Raw genomic sequence first — 22,860 nt, forward strand, 5'->3', positions numbered from 1 at the left:
GGGTGACGGCGGCATCTGCGGGCGGGTGACGGCGGCATCTGCGGGCGGGTGATGGCGGCATCTGCGGGCGGGTGACGGCGGCATCAGTGGGTGAAGGCGGCTGAGCTCTCCAGGCGCGTGCATGCGCCACCCGCGATCACAGACAGACAGGCCAGCTCAGGCCTGTGGCCACATGACCCGTCGTGATCCAATCACAGGCCAGCTCAGGCCTATGGCCACATGACCCACCGTGACCCAATCACAGGCCAGCTCAGGCCTGTGGCCACCCAGTCTGCTGCCATCTAGTGGCGGTAGAAGTAATTGCGGTAACGCCGCCCAAGTAATGGGAACAGCGTTGCCGAGAGGGTAAAAGTAATCTGGTAGATTACTCGTTACCCTCAGCAGGCCCATCGTTACGTAACGGCGTTTATTTATAAAAGCCGTTACTTACAACACTGGTGACTTCAGGAGTGCAGTCCTATGATTTTCATTGTTATTTTTATTAATCATTAGCGCCCCCTATCTTTTACCCATATCACTAGGAGCATTCATTCTTTGAGGGGAGCAGCTTATTTTATTTACTACTATATATTTATTCACTTGGCGCAGAGTTTTTACCCTTTTTCAAAATTCAATTAATGTTAGTATTTAACAAGAGATATAACATTGTGGGGTATTGTTGAGAAATAGGAAGAGGAAGGGCAAAAACAAGAAACGCTACAATGGTCAGGCGGTAAAAGAGAAGTGGTTTCAGAGAGAACAAAAAATGGAATTATGTTTTAATGATGCAAGAGCTGAGGAAAGGAAGGTCTGCATCTATGCAGCTTAAAATGTTACATTTCTAAAAAAAAATCCTGCATGCTTAATTTTTTGTGGAATTTCCAGAAACTGTACATTTTGTAAGAGTGAAAGTATACAAAACACATTTAAAACACATGTAAAAAACATTGCAAATAAAAAATGCTGAAGTGTAAATAGACCCTGAGGCCGCGTACACAAGTCCTGTTTCATCGGTCCAAACCAACCGTGTGTACAGCCTTCGGACAAAAATTAGAGAACTTGCTTTAAAATCGAACCGATGGCCGGCTGACCATCGGTCAAAACCGATGGTTAGTACACAAAAGCATCGGTTCAAAACCCACGCATGCTCAGAATCACGTCGACGCATGCTTGAAAGCATTGAACTTCGTTTTTTTCAGCACGTCGTGTGTTTTACGTCACCGCGTTCTGACCCGATCGATTTTTGAACTGATGGTGTGTACGCACATCAGACCATCGGTCTGCTTCAGCGGTGAACCGATGAAAACGGTCCGTCGGACCATTCTCATCGGATGGATCGACCATATGTACGCGGCCTTCGGGTATCTGTAAGCATGTATGACAAAAATGTGATCGGAAGAGCATACAAACATGTAAACAATAGCAATATGACAGTTATGTATACAGTATATACTATACAACCATGGAAGAAAAACATGAGTATGCTACATGAAAAAAAAAAGTGGAGCAATTCCAAGTGGTGGTAACCATTTGTAGAAAAACAACACAAAGTCTAAAATGGGTAGAATTGAGAATCCATTTCTAGCAGCTAGATGACTTATGAGCTTACACTTTTACAATACAGATTAAAACAAAGCAATTTTAACCCCTTCAGGATTGAGGGTAAAACATATCTTAACACCTGAACAGATTTTTGTCACTTTGACATGTGTTATTACCAAACCGCCTATAGTGCAATATAGTTTATTAAATTAACAATAAAACACAAAAAGTACGTATTACCATAGCTGCCAACAGTCCCAATTTTCCCAAGACATTAATGGTATTTAGACACTTGTCCCGGTCTGTCCATGTCCCAGGAAAATCACAGGAAATTGGCTTTATCTTGTGTGTCTCTGGGTGTCATGGGTCATTCTGTTACATCTTGGTATTCGGTAGGCAACCCATCATCGGTCCCCCCTTCGGCCGCAGCATCTGGCCATGAAAACATGGCCACGGGATATCCCTCTGGCTAGCTGGTCTCTTCCCTGTGTTCAGTGGAGAGGGGAGGGGCCTCCGACCTGAGCAGCTAACCCACTTCAGTGTAAAAGCGAATTGCTCTACTTGTACACTGAAGAGAGAAGCCGGTTAGCTGCCCGGGTCGGACCTGCTAGTTGGACGGAGATGCCGCTGCCATGTTTTCATAGCCAGAAGCTAGTGGTCGGCTTACTGAATACCAGTAGATCCCGTGGGGCATCACAGAGCTGCCACCTGCCCCCCCCCCCAGCTAAAGTCTTAGCTGACAGCAAGAGGTGCAGGGGAAGATTCTGCAGGTACCACAGTTGTAAGTGAGTGGCCATGGGGTGATTTGCTGGACATTCTGTGTGTTGGGGTGTCCTGTACCATATCCGCACCCTCTCCGACAGTCTCCAGTACCATGTTCCCACCCTCTCTGACCATCTCTTGTATCATGACCACACACCCTCTGACCATCTCTTGTATCATGTCCTCTCACTCTCTGACCATCTCTTGTATTACATCTGCAGTCTCTGACCATTTTTTGTATCTGTTTGATAAGATCTGCCTGGGGGGGGGGTATTGTTTGGAGTATCTTTATCTGCTGATGGTTAAACTCTCTGGAATACACATATTGCTATTGTGGTGTAGGATCTGGGCCTGCTGTCTCTCCATCCCTCTTTCTTTCCTTCCTTCTCTGTCCTTCTTCTCTCCCCGTCTCTTCTTTCTTTCTTTCTTTCTTTCTTTCTTTCTTTCTTTCTTTCTGCCTCTCTCTTTCTCCTTTTCGCTCATTTTCTCTTTCCTCCTTTCTTTGTCCCTCTATCCCTCTTTCATCTCAGACTCTAACAACCCCCTTTAAGCCATGCCCAATATTTAGTTTAAACCACACACATTTTTGCTGCATTCTTTCTCTCCATTAAGCCACACCTACAAATGAATGCCCCACCCCTAAACAAAATAAGGCTCCACCTACATACAAAAAAGTGTCCTTATTATTTTTTTCTAGGGCTGTGGAAATTAAAGATTAATTTCTCGATTAATCTTAAATTTTTTTGATTGATCAAAATTCTTTTGATCGGTACTAGTGGCGCAACGGATTGTAAATGATCCGTGATCCGAACAGGTCACCATATGCGGATCGACACACCACGTGATTCATGGAGTTCCGCTGCTGCCATCTTGGTCCACCCAGCGGTGGCCTAGGTAAGCCTAGAGTGGCGCACTGACGTCATCACCCGGCCTCAACTGCTCGTGTTTGGCCGGCTTCTCTGGTAAGACTAAGCAAGCACTAATCTTGGTATACAGTGGGGGAGATGTGGGCCATATTACAGTGGGGAGATGTCTGTGGATTACAGTGTGGGTGATTGTGGATATTACAGTGGGGGAGATGTCTGTGGATATTACAGTGGGGGAGATTGTGAATATTACAGTGGGGGAGGTGTCTGCGGATATTACAGTGGGGACTATATATGGTGGTGATCTGAAAACTGTATGGTCGTTATAATTAATCGAAATTAGTTGATTAATCGATTAAAAAGAAAATCGATTAATCGAACACGAAAATTGTAATCAGTAACAGCCCTCATTTTTTCAGAATGTTGGCAAGCATGTAGTACTGAAAAGATGTCAGCGTGAGAGAGCCCGGATCTGTCTGGTGAGCGCTACGCGTCAACCTCTGCCACGGCTGTGAGATTAGGGGATCGGGGAGACGCCAGCAGGTAGCCTCGGTGTAGAGAGCTGTCAGTAGCTGTTAGAGCTCGGTTCAGCCTGGGATAATGCTGGCCAAAAGGAGCACGTTTCGGAGGCATGAGACTGATGAAGGGGGAGTGGCCTTGCCTCCAAAACACGTTCCTATTGGCCAGCATCATCCCAGGCTGAAACAAGCTCTGACAGCTATTGACAGCTCTCTACACTGAGGCCACCTGCTGGCGTTTCCTGGATCCCCTGCTTTCACAGCCGCAACGGAGGTTGACACGCAGCACTCGCCAGACATATCCGGGCTTTCTCACTCTGACATCTTGTCAGTACTACATGCTTTTTTTGCTATAACTTTTGTGAGTCTAATACTTACTTTTTATGTTTTATTTTTAATCAAATAAACTATACTGCACTATAAGCGGTTTGGCGCTTCTCCCCCCCCCCCCTCCCCTGCTATTTGTTTTTACAGCGCTTAGGCATCCCAACCTGCCATAGAAGCTGACTTACTACCTAAACAGATATCTACAGAGATTTTCCATCTAAAGAGACTTCTTCATATTCACTGAATTATGAACTCTCTTACCCTATGGGGCTATCTACAGCAGTGGTTCTCAACCTTAATAGTGCCATGACCCCTTGGTAAAATTTCTCAAGTTGTGGGGACTCCTAACAGTAAAATTTTTGTAGCATGGGTTGTCAGCACCCAAGGCAAGACAAGTAATTTGCATCCCTAACCCATGGACACTTAGCGCTCCCCGAGTCCCTTCCACCCATTTTAGGATGTACCACTCTTTGTTCTTTCTTTCCCTTTTATCTCTCTCTATCCTAATTTCTTGTCGTCGTCGTCGTCCCCCCCCCCCATCCACCTCTCTAGCCTTCTTTCTTGTTCTCTTATTCTTTGCCCTTTTCTTTGTTTCTCCCCCTCTTTTCCTCTCCCTTCCATGTATTCTCTTTTTATTTCTTCTCTTACTCCTTGGTGGAAGGGGAAATGGGATGAGTGGTAGTGCTGGGGGGGTTCTGATCAGCCAACTTAGGTGCTCTTGATCAAGGTCATCTGCTGTTCTGAGAACTGTAATGGGGACTTTTAATGGCAACTCTAATCACAGGCAGTGTTACTCACTGTGTCTCCGGCTTCACTGTGTCTCCAGCTCTGTGGTGTCTGGTATCAGTGACACCTATGCTGAAATCAGGAGGTAGGGTCTCCTCCAGCCCCTCCCAATTCACATTCCTCACCCGTCAGCAGACCTCTAGTCTCTGCCCAGCCATGCTGTGAGCTGAATGGGCTGCTGCGGGCTCCAGGAACAGCCCAGGATTCGGTGACCCCTGGCAAATAGTCATTTGACCCCGGAGGGATCCCGACACCCAGGTTGAGAACCACTGATCTACAGGATTCATGTAAAAGTGTACATATTATCCTAGCCAGGCAGGTGTAGCACTGAACATCACATTTAGTGTGTTCTTCCTGTTATTCAAACAGTGGGCTAACTCAATATTGAACCCTACAGACTAAGACCGGGATGCCGTTAAAGTTCATGTGCGTGTAAAAGCAAAAACATTCAGGAGCAACCACAATTGAAAGCGCTCATCGGGACAGTCTTGAAAGGACAAAAAGTCAAATAATTAAAATGTTCAATGAAATAAAAGCATGTGTCGATTTAATAAAAACATATGATTTGATGAAAAATTATCTAGACATCTCCTTGCAAAAATGGAACAACTGCAAAGCGTGCTCCTCACTATGACAGTACCTTAAGCAACAGTCGGTGGTGGACTGGCTTGGTGGAGCAGTGCTGCGATGGCAAACCTTCATGTGTTCCTGGATGTCACTTGGAAGAGGGAAGCCAGCATGTGCAGAGTCGGATGGACAGTGTGGAGCCTCGATGGGATCCCCAATGATGTGTGGCGGAATGATGGGGCAACCAGGAAGCAAAGGGGGGGCCTAGAGGCAGCCAGAGCAGCCACCGACCGGAGCTAGTGGATGGGAACACCCAAACGTGACGTCATACGATCGAGAAATGCAGGTCCAAAAAATTCGATTTTTCATCCAATCATATGTTATCATTAAATGGACACATGCTTTTATCTCATTGAACATTTAAATTATTTGACTGTTTGTCATTTCAAGACTGTCCCGATCAGCGCTCAGTGGTTGCTCCTGAATGTTTTTACTTGTATTCACACCCCCTCCTGGTGTACTCATCCACACAGCTGCTCTTTAGGACTCTCACAAGGTTCTTCATGCAATAGATGTCCCAGTTTCCCGGAACCAGACTGTTTTTGTCTGTTCATTGCGTGTAAAGACAGGGGTCTCAATACTTTTGACAATATAGTGTAGGTTAACATGGAGGGGAGTTTGGACGCAAAGAAAGAAAAAAGTGAAGCTCAAACACCTGTAAAAGTGGCGCTTTTTAGCTCAAGTCTGCATGAGACCTAAATTAATTGTAAACACATTTATGTCATCACAATGATACCATGTTGCAGTGCAAATGAAACTCAGTGAGTAACAGCCTTAGCAAAATCCTGCAGCTAGCAGGGCACTCGCTTCTCAACAGAGAAAATGACTATTCGTTCAGTGAAGGAGTACTCCTGGTCTCACACTGCTTAGCAAAGTTCCACCTGTGCTTTCTGGCTCCGCCCCCAACATGTTTTATCACATAACTTTGCCAAGGGGTACAGCAGCTACTGTATAAGGTTTGTGTGTACTGGAGTGTGTTTTTACAATTTTAATTGTGGAAGAGTTTATAATTATTTAATGCTTTATCTTATATATTTTTTGGTTCACAAACATATTCACTTTGTATAGATTCATGCAGAGGGGTTGCATTATTACTTGAAACTTAAAGGGCCAGATTCACAAAGGGGCAGCGGCGGCGTAACGTATCGTAAATACGTTACACCGCCGCAATTTTTCATCGCAAGTGCCTGATTCACCAAGCACTTGCGATGAAAACCTACGCCGGCGGCCTCCGGCGCAAGGCGGGCCAATTTAAATGGGCGTGTGCCATTTAAATTAGGCGCGCTCCCGCGCCGGACCTACCGCGCATTCTCCGTTTCCGAACTCCCGCAGTGCTTTGCACGCCGTGACGTCATTTTTTCGAACGGCGACGCGCGTAGCGTAATTTCCGTATTCCCGGACGGCTTACGCAAACGACTTTATTTTTTAAATTTCGACGCGGGAACGACGGCCATACTTTATACAGCAATACGATTGCTGTGTAAAGTTAAGGCACCAAAAAAAACGACTAACTTTGCGACGGGAAACTAGACTAGCGGCGACGAGCGAACGCGAAAAAACGTCGGGAATCGCCGTAACTCCTAATTTGCATACCCGACGCTGGTTTACGACGCAAACTCCCCCCAGCGGCGGCCGCGGTATTGCATCTTAAGATCCGACAGTGTAAAACAATTACACCTGTCGGATCTTATGGCTATCTATGCGTAACTGATTCTATGAATCAGTCGTATGGATAGAACAACAGATACGACGGCGTATCAGGAGGTACACCGTCGTATCTGCTCTGTGAATCTGGCCAAAAGTTTCTAGCATTTTCCTGCACCCTTGGAGCCACTGTGCCACATACAATCGTTTATACAAGTGAATGACTGCATTCAACCACACAATTAGCCAGATTCAGGTAGAGATACGACGGCGTATCAGTAGATACGTCGTCGTAACTCCGAATCTGCGCCGTCGTATATTTAAGCGTATTCTCAAACTGATATACGCTTAAATGTTGCTAAGATACGAGCGGCGTAAGTCTTCCTACGCCGTCGTATCTTAGCTGTCTATTTACGCTGGCCGCTAGGGGAGTGTACGCTGATTTATGCCTAGAATATGTAAATCAGCGAGATACGCCTATTCACGAACGTACGCACGGCCGTCGCAGTAAAGATACGCCGTTTACGTGAGGTGTTTTCAGGCGTAAAGATAAACCACCAAAAAGATGGTGCAGCCAATGTTAAGTATGGACGTCGGAACCGCGTCAAATTTTTCAATTTTTACATCGTTTGCGTAAGTCGTCCGTGAATGGGGCTGGGCGTAATTTACGTTCACGTCGAAACCAATGAGTCTTTGCGGCGTAATTTGGAGCATGCGCACTGGGATACATCCACGGACGGCACATGCGCCGTTCGTTCAAAACGTCATTTACGTGGAGTAATGCTTTATTTACATAAAACACGCCCACCTCTTCACAATTTGAATTAGGCGCGCTTACGTCGGCACATTTACGCTACGCCGCCGTAACTTAGGACGCAAGTGCTTTGTGAATACAGCACTTGCCTCTCTAACTTGCGGCGGTGTAACGTAAATTACATACGCTACGCCCGCATAACTTTAAGCCGCTGTATGTGAATCTGGCTAAATGGCTTCAGCATTAGCGTTTACCCACATGTGTATATGCCATGTTTACAAGCAGCCAGCCATGTACAGCTATTTATTTATATTGGTGGCTGTACACAACATTGCTGCTCCCTGTGTGTCTTTATCAGGAAAACACATTACACAGTGGTAGATATTTTTTTCTTAACACCCAGATGACATTTTTTTTTTTCTTTATCAGCGGCCACAGTTACTTCCATATCCATTTTTATCAGGTACTGAACAGTCATCCGAATTTACAGAAAAAGGCAGAGACTGAACTGCAGGCAGATAGAAATGACACAAACGAATGCAGCTCTGTATTTAATAATACATCATCAAGTTTTAAAAGCAACAAATACCTGAATTCGGTTATGAGCCTTTTGCAGAACCTTAGACTGGGAGCCGGAGAAGCATCACAAAGAGCAGTCAGTTCATGCATTGAAAAGAGTATATTGATAGGAGGAAAAAGTTACAGAGAGCTAAGCTTATCGGTGTGCTACTTCTCCTTCACTGTACAGACACAGGCTGGGCGCAGGGAAGATACCTATATGTTTTATTTAACCACTTCAGCCCCAGAGGATTTGGCTGCCAAATGACCGGGCCACTTTTTGTGATTCAGCACTGTGTCGCTTTAACTGACAATTGCGCGGTCGTGCGACGTGGCTCCCAAATAAAATTGGCGTCCTTTTTTTCCCACAAATAGAGCTTTCTTTTGGCGGTATTTGATCACCTCTGCGGTTTTAATTTTTTGCGCTATAAACAAAAAAAGAGCGACAATTTTGAAAAAAATTGAATATTTTTTTACTTTTTGCTATAATAAATATCCGCCAAAAAAATATAAAGAAACACATTTTTTCCTCAGTTTAGGCCGATATGTATTTTTCTACATATTTTTTGGTAAAAAAAAATCACAAAAAGCGTTTATTGATTGGTTGGCGCAAAAGTTATAGCGTCTACAAAACAGGGTTAGTTTTATGGCATTTTTATTATTATTATTTTTTTACTAGTAATGGTGGCGGTTTGCGATTTTTATCATGACTGCGACATTATGGCGGACACATCAGACACTATTTTGGGACCATTGTCATTTATACAACTATCAGTGCTATAGAAATGCACGGATTACTGTGTAAATGACACTGGCTGGGAAGGGGTTAACCATTAGGAGGCAAGGAAGGGGTTAAGTGTGTCCTAGGGAGTGATACTAACTGTGGGGGGGATGGGCTACTAGTGACATGACACTGATAGCTGCTCCCGATGACAGAGAGCAGTAGATCAGTGTCCTGACACAGGGCAGAACAGGGAGATGCCTTGTTTACACTGGCATCTCCCCCATTTTGGTGCTCTGTGACACGATCACAAGACACTGGCAGACATTGAGTCCACGTGTCACGGAGCTTTGCGCAGCCGTGCCATTCTGCCGATGTATATGTACAGGACACGGTCGGCAAGTGGTTAACCACTTGCTTACTGGGCACATATACCCCCTTCCTGCCCAGGTAAAATTTCAGCTTCCGGCACTGTGTCGCTTTAACTGACAATTGCGCGGTCCTGCGACGTGGCTCCCAAACAAAATTGGCGTCCTTTTTTTCCCCACAAAAAGAGCTTTCTTTTGGTGGTATTTGATCACCTCTGCGGGTTTTTATTTTTTGTGTTTTGGCCAAAATTTATACTGCTACATATCTTTGGTAAAAATAAGTACAACTTGGTGTATATTATTTGGTCTTTGTGAAAGTTATAGAGTCCACAAGCTATGGTGCCAATATCTGAAAATTGTACTGACGGCCTATCTTATTTCTTGAGACCCTAACAAGCCAGAAAAGTACAAATACCCCCCAAATGACCCCTTTTTGGAAATAAGACATTCCAAGGTATTTAGAAAGAGGCATTGTGAGGTTTTTGAAGTTGTAATTTTTTCCCACAATTCTTTGCAAAAAACAAGATTTTTTTTTTCTCACAAAAATGTCATATTAGCAGGTTATTTCTCACACACAGCATATGCATAGCACAAATTACACCCCAAAACACATTCTGCTACTACTTCCGAGTATGGCGATACCACATGTGTGAGACTTTTACACAGCGTGGCCACATACAGAGGCCCAACATGCAGGGAGCACCATCAGGTGTTCTGGAGCACCCAAGCCAATTCTGACATTTCTCTCCTACATGTAAAAATCATAATTTATTTGCTAGAAAATTACATAGAACCCCAAAACATTATATATATTTTTTAGCAGAGACCCTAGAGAATACAATGGCGGTCGTTGCAACTTTTTATCTCGCACGGTATTTGCGCAGCAATTTTTAGAACACTTTTTTTGTGCTTTCAAAAAACAAAACCGTAAAGTTAGCCCAATGTTTTTGCATAATGTGAAAGATGAAGTTATGCCAAGTAAATAGATACCTAACATGTCACCCTTCAAAATTGCACACACGTGGAATGGCGCAAAACTTCGCTACTTAAAAATCCCCATAGGCGACGCTTAAAATTTTTATACTGGTTACATGTTTTGAGTTACAGAGGAGGTCTAGGGCCAAAATTATTGCTCTCGCTCTAACGTTTGCAGCAATACCTCACATGTGTGGTTTGAACACCGTTTTCATATGTGGGCGATACTTATGTATGCGTTCGCTTCTGCATGCGAGCACACGGGGACAGGGGCACTTTAAAAAAAATAATGTTATTGTTCATTTGACTTTATTTATTTTAGTTTGATACTTTTTCCCCAAAAATCTTTATTTGGTCACTTTTATTCCTATTACAAGGAATGTAAACATCCCATGTAATAGGAATATGGCATGACAGGTCCTCTTTACAGTGAGATGTGGGGTCAATAAGACCCCCACATCTCACCTCTAGGCTGGGAAGACTGAAATAAAAAAATAAAAAAACGATCCTGGCTTCATTCGTATCGGTGAGTCCGTAGAAACACCAGAGGGCGGCGGGAGTAGGGGACGTCCCCTCTCGCCTCCCATAAGAACGATCAAGTGGTGGAACACCCCTTATGATCATTCTTATGGTGTAGGGATTCGCTGACTGAAAAAGCTGATATCTGAATGATGCCTGTAGCTGCAGGCATCATTCAGATATCCATGCACAAAGTCAAGGACGTCATATGACGGCCGGCGGGTGGGAAGTGGTTAAAATGCTTTTTTTTTTTTTTAACACAAAGTTGTCCATTTATACAATATTTCTAACACATAGCATGTACATACAAAAATGACACCCCAAAATAGATTCTCCTACTCCTCCTGAGTACGGCGATACCACATGTGTGAGACTTCCACAGCCTGGCCACCATGGCTGAGTATGGCTGGGTTTCACCGAGTATGGCGGGGTATGGCAGAGTATGGCTGGGTATCACAGAATATGGCTGGGTATGGCAGAGTATGGCTGGGTATCACAGAGTATGGCTGGGTATGGCAGAGTATGGCTGGGTATCACTGAGTATGGCAGGGTATGGCAGAGTATGGCGGGGTATTGCAGGGTATGGCAAGGTATTGCATAGTATGACAGGGCATTGCATAGTATGGCAGGGATGGCAGAGTATTGCAGGGATGGCAGAGTATTGCAGGGATGGCAGAGTATCGCAGGGATGGCAGAGTATTGCAGAGTATTGCAGGGATGGCAGAGTATTGCAGAGTATTGCATGGATGGCAAATCATGGATGGATGGATCTGTGACTGCAGTTGTCACAGAGCAGCCAGTCCACATCGCTGCTGTCATCCGCTCGCTCCCCCTCTCACACTGTACCGATTGGTACAGAGAGGGGAGAGAGGAATCGGCGTGACATGACGCCGGTTTGTTTATAAGTGATCGCTCCGTCATTTGACAGAGCGATCACGTGGGAAACAGCCGCTACCACGGACACTCCCGTGTGCACGCCCCAGGGGGCGTACAGGAGCGCGATTCTGGAAGGACGTTATATAATGTCCTCCCAGAGTTAAGGAACCACCCTGTCGCCGTTATTTTGCGGCATGCGGTGGTTAAGTGGTTAAATAACTAACAGAAAAGCACATGGAGCTATACAACCCATAATTCCCCAAATTTAAGGATAATGATTGTTGGAAAATAGTTTAGGATTACAGTGCCTCAAATAATAAAACAACTAAGTAATTCAGCTGGTTGTTAATTCCATATTAATTTAACCACTTCAGTCCCTGAGGATTTGGCTGCCAAATGACTAGGCCACTTTTTGCGATTCAGCACTGCGTCGCTTTAACTGACAATTACGTGGCCGTGCGACGTGGCTTCCAAACAAAATTGACATCCTTTTTTCCCCACAAATAGAGCTTTCTTTTGGTGGTATTTGATCACCTCTGTGGTTTTTATTTTTTGCGCTATAAACAAAAGTAGAGTGACAATTTTGAAAAAAAATTATATTGTTTACATTTTACCATAATAAATATCCCCAATTTTTTTTAAAAAAATCAATTTTTTTCTCAGTTTAGGCTGATATGTATTCTTCTACATATTTTTGGTAAGAAAAAAATGCAATAAGCGTTTATTGATTGATTTGCGCAAAAGTTATAGCATCTACAAAATAGGGGATAGTTTTATGGCATTTTTATTAATATTTTTTTTTTTACTAGTAATGGCGGTGGACAGCATTTTTTATCGTGACTGCGACATTTTGGGACCATTTACATTTATACAGCGATCAATGCTATAAAAATGCACTGATTACTGTATAAATGTGACTGGCAGGGAAGGGGTTAACCATTAGGGGGGGCTAGGAAGGGGTTAAATGTGTAATAGGGTGTCATTCTAACTGTGTGGGGGCGGGGCTTACTGTGACACAACACTGATCACTGCTCCTGATGAGAGGGAGCAGGCGATCAGTGTCCTGTCACTAGGCAGAAAGGGGATATGCTTTGTTTACACTGGACTCTCCCGCTCTGCCACTCCGTGACACGATCCCGGGACACCGGCGGACATCAAGTCCGTGGGTCCCGCAGGCACAGTAACGGAGTTCGAGGCAGGGGTGCACGCGCCCCGCCAGCGGCGTAAAATTCAAAGTAATGAAATATAAGTTACTTTGCGCAGCAGTGCCATTCTGCCGACAAAATGTACATGGCGCTGTCGGCAAATGGTTAAGGAACCTTACTCTTTCCTGGACTAAAGCCAGCCATAGACAGTTCCAATCTCAGCCAGTTCAGCAGAAACGGGCCGAGATTCGAACCATGTATGGGCAGGCTGAATGTTCCAAGTTGGGGTACAACCAGTCTGCCGGATTTTACATTTTATTATTGGCAGAGGCTATTATAGCTGCTAGCAATAATCACTGTGTACTGTGCTCCTGTTGGTGTCGGCTTCCCCCAAAAGGAAAACACAATGGCTTCATGGGAGGGATTTTTTCATCAACATTTACTCAAGCAATTTTCTTTCCCGAAACCCATGGTTGCAGAAAAGAGAATCGCTCCACCTATGGCCAGCCCAGCAGGCTGAATGAGAAAAAAGAGAGGTCGCCGTTCTAACACATCCAATGTTAATGTGGCGATCTCCACACTGTGCTATTGTGTTCTGACAGCGTATGCAGCCAATGGTTAATCGGATGCTGGTTTTCCAACACTACAACGAGCCAAGAAAAATTAAGTTCAATGATTCAGAGCATGCGTCAAATTGATTCCGAGCATGCGTGTTTTTTTGCGCGTCGGAATTGCATACAGACGATCGTAATTTCCGACAAGAACTTTTCCCATCAGAAAATTTGAGAACCAGCTCTCAAATTTTTGCTGTCGGAAATTCCAACAGAAAAAGTCTGATGGGGCCTACACGCAGTCGGAATTTTCGACCAAAAGCTCACATCTAACTTTTCTTGTCGGAAATTCCGATCGTGTGTACGTGGCATAAGACAAAGCAAGCGTCTAGGCAGGTAGTTACTGGTGTGCTGTCTCTTTATGTAAACCATAGTGCTTTGGGATCACTTGTCATGCATTAAAGGGGTTTTAAACCCTTGAGGTCTTTCACTTTAATGCTTAAAAACCTTCTGTAGTGCAGCAGCCCCCCAGAACCCCCCTTTTACTTACCTGAACCCAATCATTCCAGTGATGGGGATGAACGCAGCAGCTCCAGCCACTGTCTCAAGTCCTCATTGTATAAATTTATAGCAGCAGAAGCCATTGGTTCCAGCTGCCTCCAGTCTTGCTGTCTGTGTCAATAGACGCAGCAGCAGCAGGACTCGGGAGCGTGCCCACACGAGTGCCCCCAGGGGGAGCCAGGAGCGCCGCTGAGGGACCCCAGAAGAGGAGGATTGGGGTCACTCTGTGCAAAACCCTTGCACAGAGCAGGTAAGTATGACGTGTTTGTTATTAAACCACTTGCCAACCAGCCGCCGTTATTATACGGCGGCAGGTTGGCTATCCTGCGCAAACCAAATGCCCGGGCGTGCGCACCCTCTGCACGCCGCGGGTGCATGCATGACTCAATGTCTGCAAGCGACCTGCAATCGCAGTGTACAGAGACAGAATGGAGATTTGCCAGTGTAAACAAGGCGGATCCCCGTTTTGCCAGATGACATGTTATGCCTCGTACACACGATCGCAATTCCCGAAGAGAAAAGTGCGATGTGTATGCTCCATTGCACTTTTTCTGTGAGAATTCCGGCCAAGAAAAGATTGAGAGCAGGATCTCAATTTTCGTGACAGGAAAAATTCCTATCGGGAATCGCAATCGTCTGTATGTAATTACGACGCAAAAAAAAATAAAAACGTGCATGCTCAGAATCAAGCAGAAGAGCCGAACTGCCTATTGAACTTCATTGATCTCGGCTCGTCGTACATGTTGTATGTCACCGCATTCTTGACATTTCGAATGTCGTCCAAGATTAGTGTGACCGTGTGTATGCAGGACAAGTTTCAGCCGTTTTCCTGCTGAAAAAAACCTGTGTTTTTTTTGTCGGAAATCGCAATCGTGTGTACGAGGCATTAGAGATCCTCTGTTCCCAGTGATCAGGAACAATGAGGTCTGTCATGTCCCTGGCAGCCCATCGCTCCTACAGATAGAACTCGCTGAGGGATCACACTTAACCCTTTGATCGCCCCCTAGTGTTAACCCCTTCCCTGCCAGTGTCATTTATACATTGATCAGTGCATTTTTATAGCACTGATCAATGTAATAATGGTCCCCAAAAAGTGTAATTTGGGGTCAGATTTGTCTGCTGCAATGTCACAGTCACGGTAAAAACAATAAAAATAAATAAAAGTCCCTAAATCCATTACATAGTTTGTAGACCCAAAAACTTTTGTGCAAACCAATCAATATACGCCTATTGCGATTTTTTTTTTTTTTTATCATAAATATGTTGAAGAATATATATCGGCCTAAACTGATTAATACATTTTTTTTATATATTTTTTTGGATACGTACTCTAGCAGATAGTAAAAAAATATTGCTTTTTTTTTTTCAAAATTGGCTCTCTCTTTTTGTTTATAGCACAAAAATAAAAACCGCAGAGGTGATCAAATACCACTAAAAGAAAGCTCTATTTGTGGGGAAAAAAAAGGACATCAATTTTGTTTGGGTTCAGCGTCGCACGACCGCGCCATAGTCAGTCAAAGTGATGCAGTGCTGTATCGCAAAAAAATGGCCTGGTCATGAAGTGGGTAAATCCTTCCCGGGGCTGAAGTGGATAAAAAAAACTTACCTTTACAACCCTTTTAAAATGCTTACTAAACAAAACAAATATAAAACATTTGTTTTAAACCCAAAAATTATAAAAATAAAAAATAAATATGTAATCTAAAACATGATTTTTCTTCCACTAATGTTACAATAATTTTATTAACAATAGATCCACCATTGAATATTCCAAGCTGCTAATACAAAAAGGTATCAGCATGTTGATTAGAAGACGGCACTGCTTCTCATACAAAGGCCATCTATAATGTAACCAAGTGTAACTTGATACTGTAGCAAATAAAACCAGAGAAAATACAATAGCCTTAGGAACTTTTCAGCACAGGGGTCAGTGGTAAAGACAAATGCAAACAAGACAGATACACCTGAAAGAAGTATTTGAAGTATTTGTAGCATGGCAGAAAAAGAACCCATCTAGCAAGCAATTAAGCAAAAAGAGAGTAAACTTCATAATCAGAGACACCTAACAAATGAAAGTCTGTCTACTACTCTATCAGTGATTACATGCTGAGACCTTATCAAAAGAACGCCTCAGTTGGATAGGCAAAGGTCACTCACTACTTGTGTTCCTTCAAGTCAACAGCTAACAATGTTAGTTTTCTGTCTTGATTGGTAATCAATTCTTCTTCTAAATGACCACAGCATTTGTTATTTCAACAAATTTTGCTTCTTACACAGCAGTATTCACTACTAAGGCCAGTGTTCTGTCGAGACGTTCCCCCCCATTGATGCCGAGGACGAACAGTGAACTGAAGGGAATAATTAAAAAATCAGCCCCCATTTTAGCAGCACGGCCCATCATTTAATAATCCGGCTCCATCATGTAAAAATACACCCCTCACCGCCATGAACGTGCATTGACAGCGCGCTGTGTTCTATCAGTGTCACATTTGGCACCTTTCAGGGGGGAGGGGGGTGCAGATACCTGTATAATACAGGTATTTGCAACCACTTCAAGGATAGACTCCCGCGGGAGTCGTGGCCCTTCCCGTCCCCCCGCTGTCTTCCCACTGGTCCCAGAAGACAGTAGGGACCAGTGTGGATGCGCAGCCCGACTTGCGCATGCGCATTAGGGAATCAGGGAGTGAAACCGCAGCGCTTTACTTTCTGATTCCCTCACCGAGGATGGCGGCGGGAAGGATTGCTCGACTTCAGCTGCCGACATCGCAGGCACCCTGGACAGGAAAGTGTCCATTTATTAAAAGTCAGCAGCTGCTGTATTTGTAGCTGCTGACTTTTAATATTTTTTTTTTTAGGCGGACCTCCACTTTAATAAAGAACTCCATCAAAGAATGTTTTTTTTAAAATCTGAGTAGCAAATACAGTAGTTAAAACGGAGCTCTGTTTGTTCACCCCCCCCCCCCTCTCTACCGCTACATTTAGGGGGGAGCAGGTACCTGGTTTTGACAGGAACATACTCCCACTTCCCGGTAAGATCACTGTACATGGATCTACATCATTTCCAGTCCCTCCTCCTTCCCCCCACTGCCTTCTAGGATACTCAGAGGTCCCAGAAGACGGCGGGACCATTCAGAAAGCGCAGCGTGACCCGCACATGACCAGTAGGAAACAGACAGTAAAGCCACAGTAAAGTTAGCCCATTTTTTTCTATATTGTGAAAGATAAATTTGCGCCAACAAAATTGATACCTAACATGTCATGCTTCAAAATTGCGCCCACTCGTGGAATGGCGACAAACTTTGACCCTAAAAAATCTCTATAGGCGATGTATAAAAATGTCTACAATTTTAGCATATATTCATGAAGGTCTTCAAAAAGTTTTTGCCCTTTCATATTTTTGCTGGAAATGGTGAGGGCAGGAGGAGTAGTAATTGGTCATGTCTGAGAGTGTAGTTTACTATAAGTGTTGTCACGCTGTGGTGAAGATGGCTGCGAAACGTATAAAAAAAAGTATGGAAATTTTTTGAAGAACCCTTGAATAAATATGAAAAGGTGCATTACCATAAACCATGGGCCAGATTCACATAGAAGAGCGGCGGCGTAACGTATCGTAGATACGTTACACCGCCGCAATTTTTCATCTGAATTTGAATTTCGACGCGGGAACGACGGCCATACTTTAGACAGCAATACGCTTGCTGACTAAAGTTAGGGCACCAAAAACGACGACTAACTTTGCGACGGGAAACTATACTAGTGGCGACGTAGCGAACGCGAAAAACCGTAGTGGATCCGCCGTAACTCCTAATTTGCATACCCGACGCTGGTTTACGACGCAAACTCCCACCAGCGGCGGCCGCGGTACTGCATCCTAAGATCCGACAGTGTAAAACAATTACACCTGTCGGATCTTAGGGATATCTATGCGTAACTGATTCTATGAATCAGTCGCATAGATAGAAACAGAGATACGACGGCGTATCAGCAGATACGCCGTCGTAGCTCCACTGTGAATCTGGCCCCATGTTCTTTAAAACAACACCCACCTTCCATTCCACCTATGGCCACCAATCCCTGCAGAACTGCACAGTTTGTGTGGTACATTAGTACAATGTTTAACAGAAAACTATCTCTACAATGAAAGTGCCAGTTGGTTCGTGTTCGCCTCCCAGGCCTTAAGTTCCTATTCTAAAGTTCTCAGTCTTACCCTGACAGAGCTACCGTACTACTACTAGTACCTGTGACTGTCTGTATAAACTAATAAGCTTTTAGTGTTCCGTTTCCCAAAACCCTTGATGTTAGTGATCATGGGTCATTTGTCACATTTTACAGAATAGCTGGTATAGCACTAGCCTGGCTTACATGTTATTACATAGAATCAGTTTTCAGTTTCACACTTTTTTTTAGTATAGAAATTGTTACAAACTAAATCCTTTTTTTTCTTCACCTCTACAGTTTTAATAATCTGGCAGGTCTGTCCTGCCTCTCTATTGTCCAACCCACCCCCAAACAATGCACTCACCGATGTCTACTGAAAGCACTTCTAAATATAAGGTACACTTCAATACACCGTGGTCTATAACTATGATGCTGCAGACTAACCAGAGAACAGGGCAGGCAGTGTGTTCTCTGAGCTGTCAGATTTACTTGCACTGCACATGTTAAGGGAGAGGAAATCATTGCGGCAGGTTGGTGAATATTGATGAAAACATGTTTTTTCTTTACAATCACATTTCCTGTGTTGTAGTAAAAACGGTATCGGGGAATATAACTGAAGTAATACACTTTTGTTCTCTCCAACTGAGCACTGTAGCAGGCCATGATTTACAACTCGGTTCACACAAGAGAATTCTATAGGCTGTGTACAGTAAAATGCTGCCTTGCTGATCTGTCGCAGGACATACCATGTTCAGTAAGTGGAAAGCAGGATCCTGAAAAGACTGACCCTGCTATACATGTCTCTCTTTACTTTTTCAGAAATTGGGAAGTATGCAGCAATTAAAGATGAACTCCAGGCAGATAATAAAGACATTTATTATTGCAGCTTTGTATTGATCATTAACGCTGAATTCTGGGGTCATTAAATATTGTCTAAATACAAGAGTCATGTGCAGTCTTACTTGAATCTTGTCGTGCTTCGTGCATTTCTTCCAGATCTGTGCAGTAATCCAGTGTGAAACTTTGCCTCTGAGCAGGGACTTCCTGTAATAGACCGGTCACTGCTGCTCTCTCAACTTGTGCAGGGTGACTGGTCTTGTCTCCGCCCCCTCTGGTAGTTTACTGTAGGCAACCATGTAGTGGGTGCCTACAGCCTGCTGGGCCCCTCCCACAGCTCTGTTCACTGCACACTTAGTAGACTTAGACCGGTTCACACTGGGGCAGCATGACTTGCCAAGCGACTCGGCAAGGCGATCTGCCCCGACTTCAGAGGCAAAATTACTTCTGTATTGAAGTCAATGCAAGTCGACCGGAAGTCGTCCCAAAGTAGTACAGGAACCTTTTTCTAAGTCGGAGCGACTTGAGTCGCTCCTATTAGAACAGTTCCATTGTACAGAATGGAGCGTGACTTGCCAGGCGGCTAAGTTGCCTGATGAGTTACGCCTGTGTGAACCGGCTCTTAGACTTAGTAGAAAACAGTCACAATGTCAACACTACTTTTACAACGTAATCACAGGATTTGTAAAGGCATTGGATGCACAGAAAGTGGATTCATATGGCTATTAAGGAATAGATTTAAATCAAAGACTGGAGTTCAGCTTTAAATGTAGATTTCTCAATGCCAGCAATGTAACCACTTCAATCTCTGTATTTGTGGACGATACTAAGCTAAGCAGGGCGATAACTTCTCTGCAGGATGTGGAAACCTTGCAAAAAAATCCGAACAAATTAAAGAGGTAAACCCACCCCCAAAAAAGGGGAAAAAACAAATCCTGCAAGAGAAAGGCATAATAGCATAGCATACTAGCTCATTATGTTGCACATATAATCACACACATAGGTTGGAGTTAATGGACTTGTGTCTTTTTTCAACCTCACCTACTGTGTAACTATGTAACCACTGAATTTTACCTGGTGTCAGCCCTCTAAAATCCCTGTACAGTAAATCTTTAGATTGTGGGAGGGAGAAATTGCACATGAAACTAATCAGGTCTGCTGCAGTATGAGAAGCAGCTGATAGAAGGATAGATTAAAGGAAAGATGAAAGAGGGTTGCCTTCTGTATTTCATTGTCCAATCACTGGATGAGGGCAAAAAAAGATCAGGTCTTCTGCCCTGCCAGACAGGGCTCTACTGGGTGGCAAAGTAGTGTAAATCTCAGGCTGGATGGACAAAAATACAAATCCTTTGGCAGGTAAACCTGCTCCCATATTTGTATTTTCTCTGTGGATTTAGCTGCTTTTCTGGAGTTTGTCGTTAACCATCTTAGCGGTATTCCCGAGTGTGGCTCGGGGTGAATTTTCCATACCAAGAGCGGTAACCCCGAGCCTCACTCGAGACTGCATCACAGTATCCAGGGAAACTACTTACCTTGTCCTTGTCCCCAGGATTCTGCACTTTCCCCCATGTGTGTGCGGCGGCTGTGTCTTTCGCCTGATGCTCTGTATGCTGGGCTCCGTTCCCTGTGAGCAGCGCAACGCATGGGGACGGAGCCCGGTGGGAAATTCAAAAAGTGCAAAAACAGAACACATACAGTACACTGTAATCTTACAGATTACATTACTGTGTCAAATTATTTCACCTCCCTTTTGTCCCTAGTGCTTTGTCCAGTGCCCTGTCAGCAGTTTTATATTATATATACTGTTCTTTCTGCCTGGAAACTGGAAAATGTTCATAGCACCCAAAAAGTGTTCCTTTAGGTCAAAAGTGGTTTTAGAGCAGCTAGAAAACAGCGAAAGTAAATTAGAACACTTGCAGAATTGAGCGATAGTGATTTGTGGGGAAATTCGTCATCAGACACTGAAAGTGACAACAGCAACAATTCTGCAACTGAGCACATTTCAATGTTTTTGAGTTGATTACATTATTGAATACATTTTATTATTATTATTATATTATTATTTTTGATAATTATTTATAGTTATTTATTATATCATAATTTATGATTTTGTGTTTCAAACTTTATCATACATGGGATGTCTACTAGACTCTTGTTTGGACACATTTAAGTGAGTTATTCCTGAGAATTACAGGCCTACAATATAAAACGCCAAATTTCCATGCAAAACAATGTAACACTTTCAGCAACAAACTACCAAGCCATTAAATGTTTGGTGTCATAACTGATCACATGTGCAGAACCATGGCAACTGCAGATTAAACAGGGGCTAAGATAGGAGCTTCCTTGGCTGTAAAGCATGGGAGGGCTTAGTTCTGCTTTAAAGAGGAAGTAACCCTGATGGCATTTACTTCCTCTTTAGCTTGCTGCTGCAGCCTGCAAATGAAAAGCATAATGGGCTAGTATGCATCGCATACTAGCCTATTATGTGCCACTTGCCTGCAAAAGAATCCAGCGATGTCCCCAGAGTAGGCAGCGTCCATCTTCTGTCTTCTCTTCCTGCCGGGACACGGACTCTGGCGCTGTGATTCGCCGGAACCGTGTGACGTCATGCGCAGCAAAGAATTTTGGCACACGTTTAGGCGATATTTCCACTACCTATAGGTAAGCCTTATTCTAGGCTTAACTATAGGTAGGAGTAGTCCACCAGGGTTTACAACCACTTTAAAGCTGAACTCCATGAATTCATCCACTTTGTAAAATGTGCTGGCATACTATGAGTTAAGTCCAACGAGGTGCATACCACCTTCTGTTTCTATCTCTATTACTTACATCTGATATTTTTCTGGTGTTCTTGGACATGCTCTCAACTGTCAATGATTTCAAGGGAATGTCCCTGCCTACATCATTTTGCCAATAGGCGCCCCTCATTCCCATCTCAAAAAGATGGAAGGTATATTCAAGTCTAGGATAGCTATCACTACACTCAGGGGCTCCGAGTGGAAAGAAGCCATTTGTTTTCTTGTGATTGAGTTCCCATAATACAAAGTGCTCTGTGATTGCGGAGGAGGGGAGGGGCGGGTATAGCATCTGCATGTGACTCTGCAGCAGAAAGAGCTGAGACCAGAAGATTCCAGTGCTGCAGCTCAGGAAATTTAGTGATAGCTATCCTCCTGGAGCTCCATAAAACTGCCCCCCCCCAAAAACTTCCAAAATGTTTTTTTTTTCTTTTACCAAGAAATTATGAAAAATTATTTAATTTCAGCCTTAAAAGCCAGGAAATTGCCTGGCCATTTCCTGAAACCAGAAGTGGCCTCATCAAAACTTGAAGTGGCCCCATCAAAATCGGAAGTGGAACCTTTCTCCTTGACCTTTTTGCCTTTTATGCCTTGTTGCATCTGTTCTGGAAACTTTTGAGCCCGTTTTGACTTATTTTCTGCCTCCATAAGCCATTGGTCAAAGGTGTAAAAATGTAAAGGGGCAAACCCTTTATTAATTTTTTGGTGCCCTTTCACCCAGTTATAAAACTGTCAAATGTAAATAAAATAGATATGTCTCAGAAGAGGCATGCACCTTGAGACTGTGGTCATATTTTGTTAGTTAAAATGGAATAGTAGCTATTGTAGTCACACACTCTGTAAGCAAGTTACCATGCAAAATCTTTAAAATCTGTCTTCTAAAGTAGACAGGCCTTTGAGCGTGCATGAATGGTGACTGATTAATGGACATTCTAAATAAAGTCACACATGCTTGGAACATGTCACAGCACTTGATGACATGCTTGTG

At 43.8% G+C, this 22,860-nt stretch overlaps 1 protein-coding gene across 5 annotated transcripts in view; it reads right to left on the bottom strand.

Moving 5' to 3' along the window:
* LOC120917489 (EH domain-binding protein 1-like) overlaps nt 1–22,860 on the bottom strand; it is a 468,369-nt gene that overhangs the window by 440,684 nt on the left and 4,825 nt on the right. The gene's annotated exons all lie outside the window — the stretch shown is intronic.

This window comes from Rana temporaria, chromosome 11, assembly GCF_905171775.1.
Source record: "Rana temporaria chromosome 11, aRanTem1.1, whole genome shotgun sequence".
NCBI classification, from domain to species: Eukaryota; Metazoa; Chordata; class Amphibia; order Anura; family Ranidae; genus Rana; species Rana temporaria.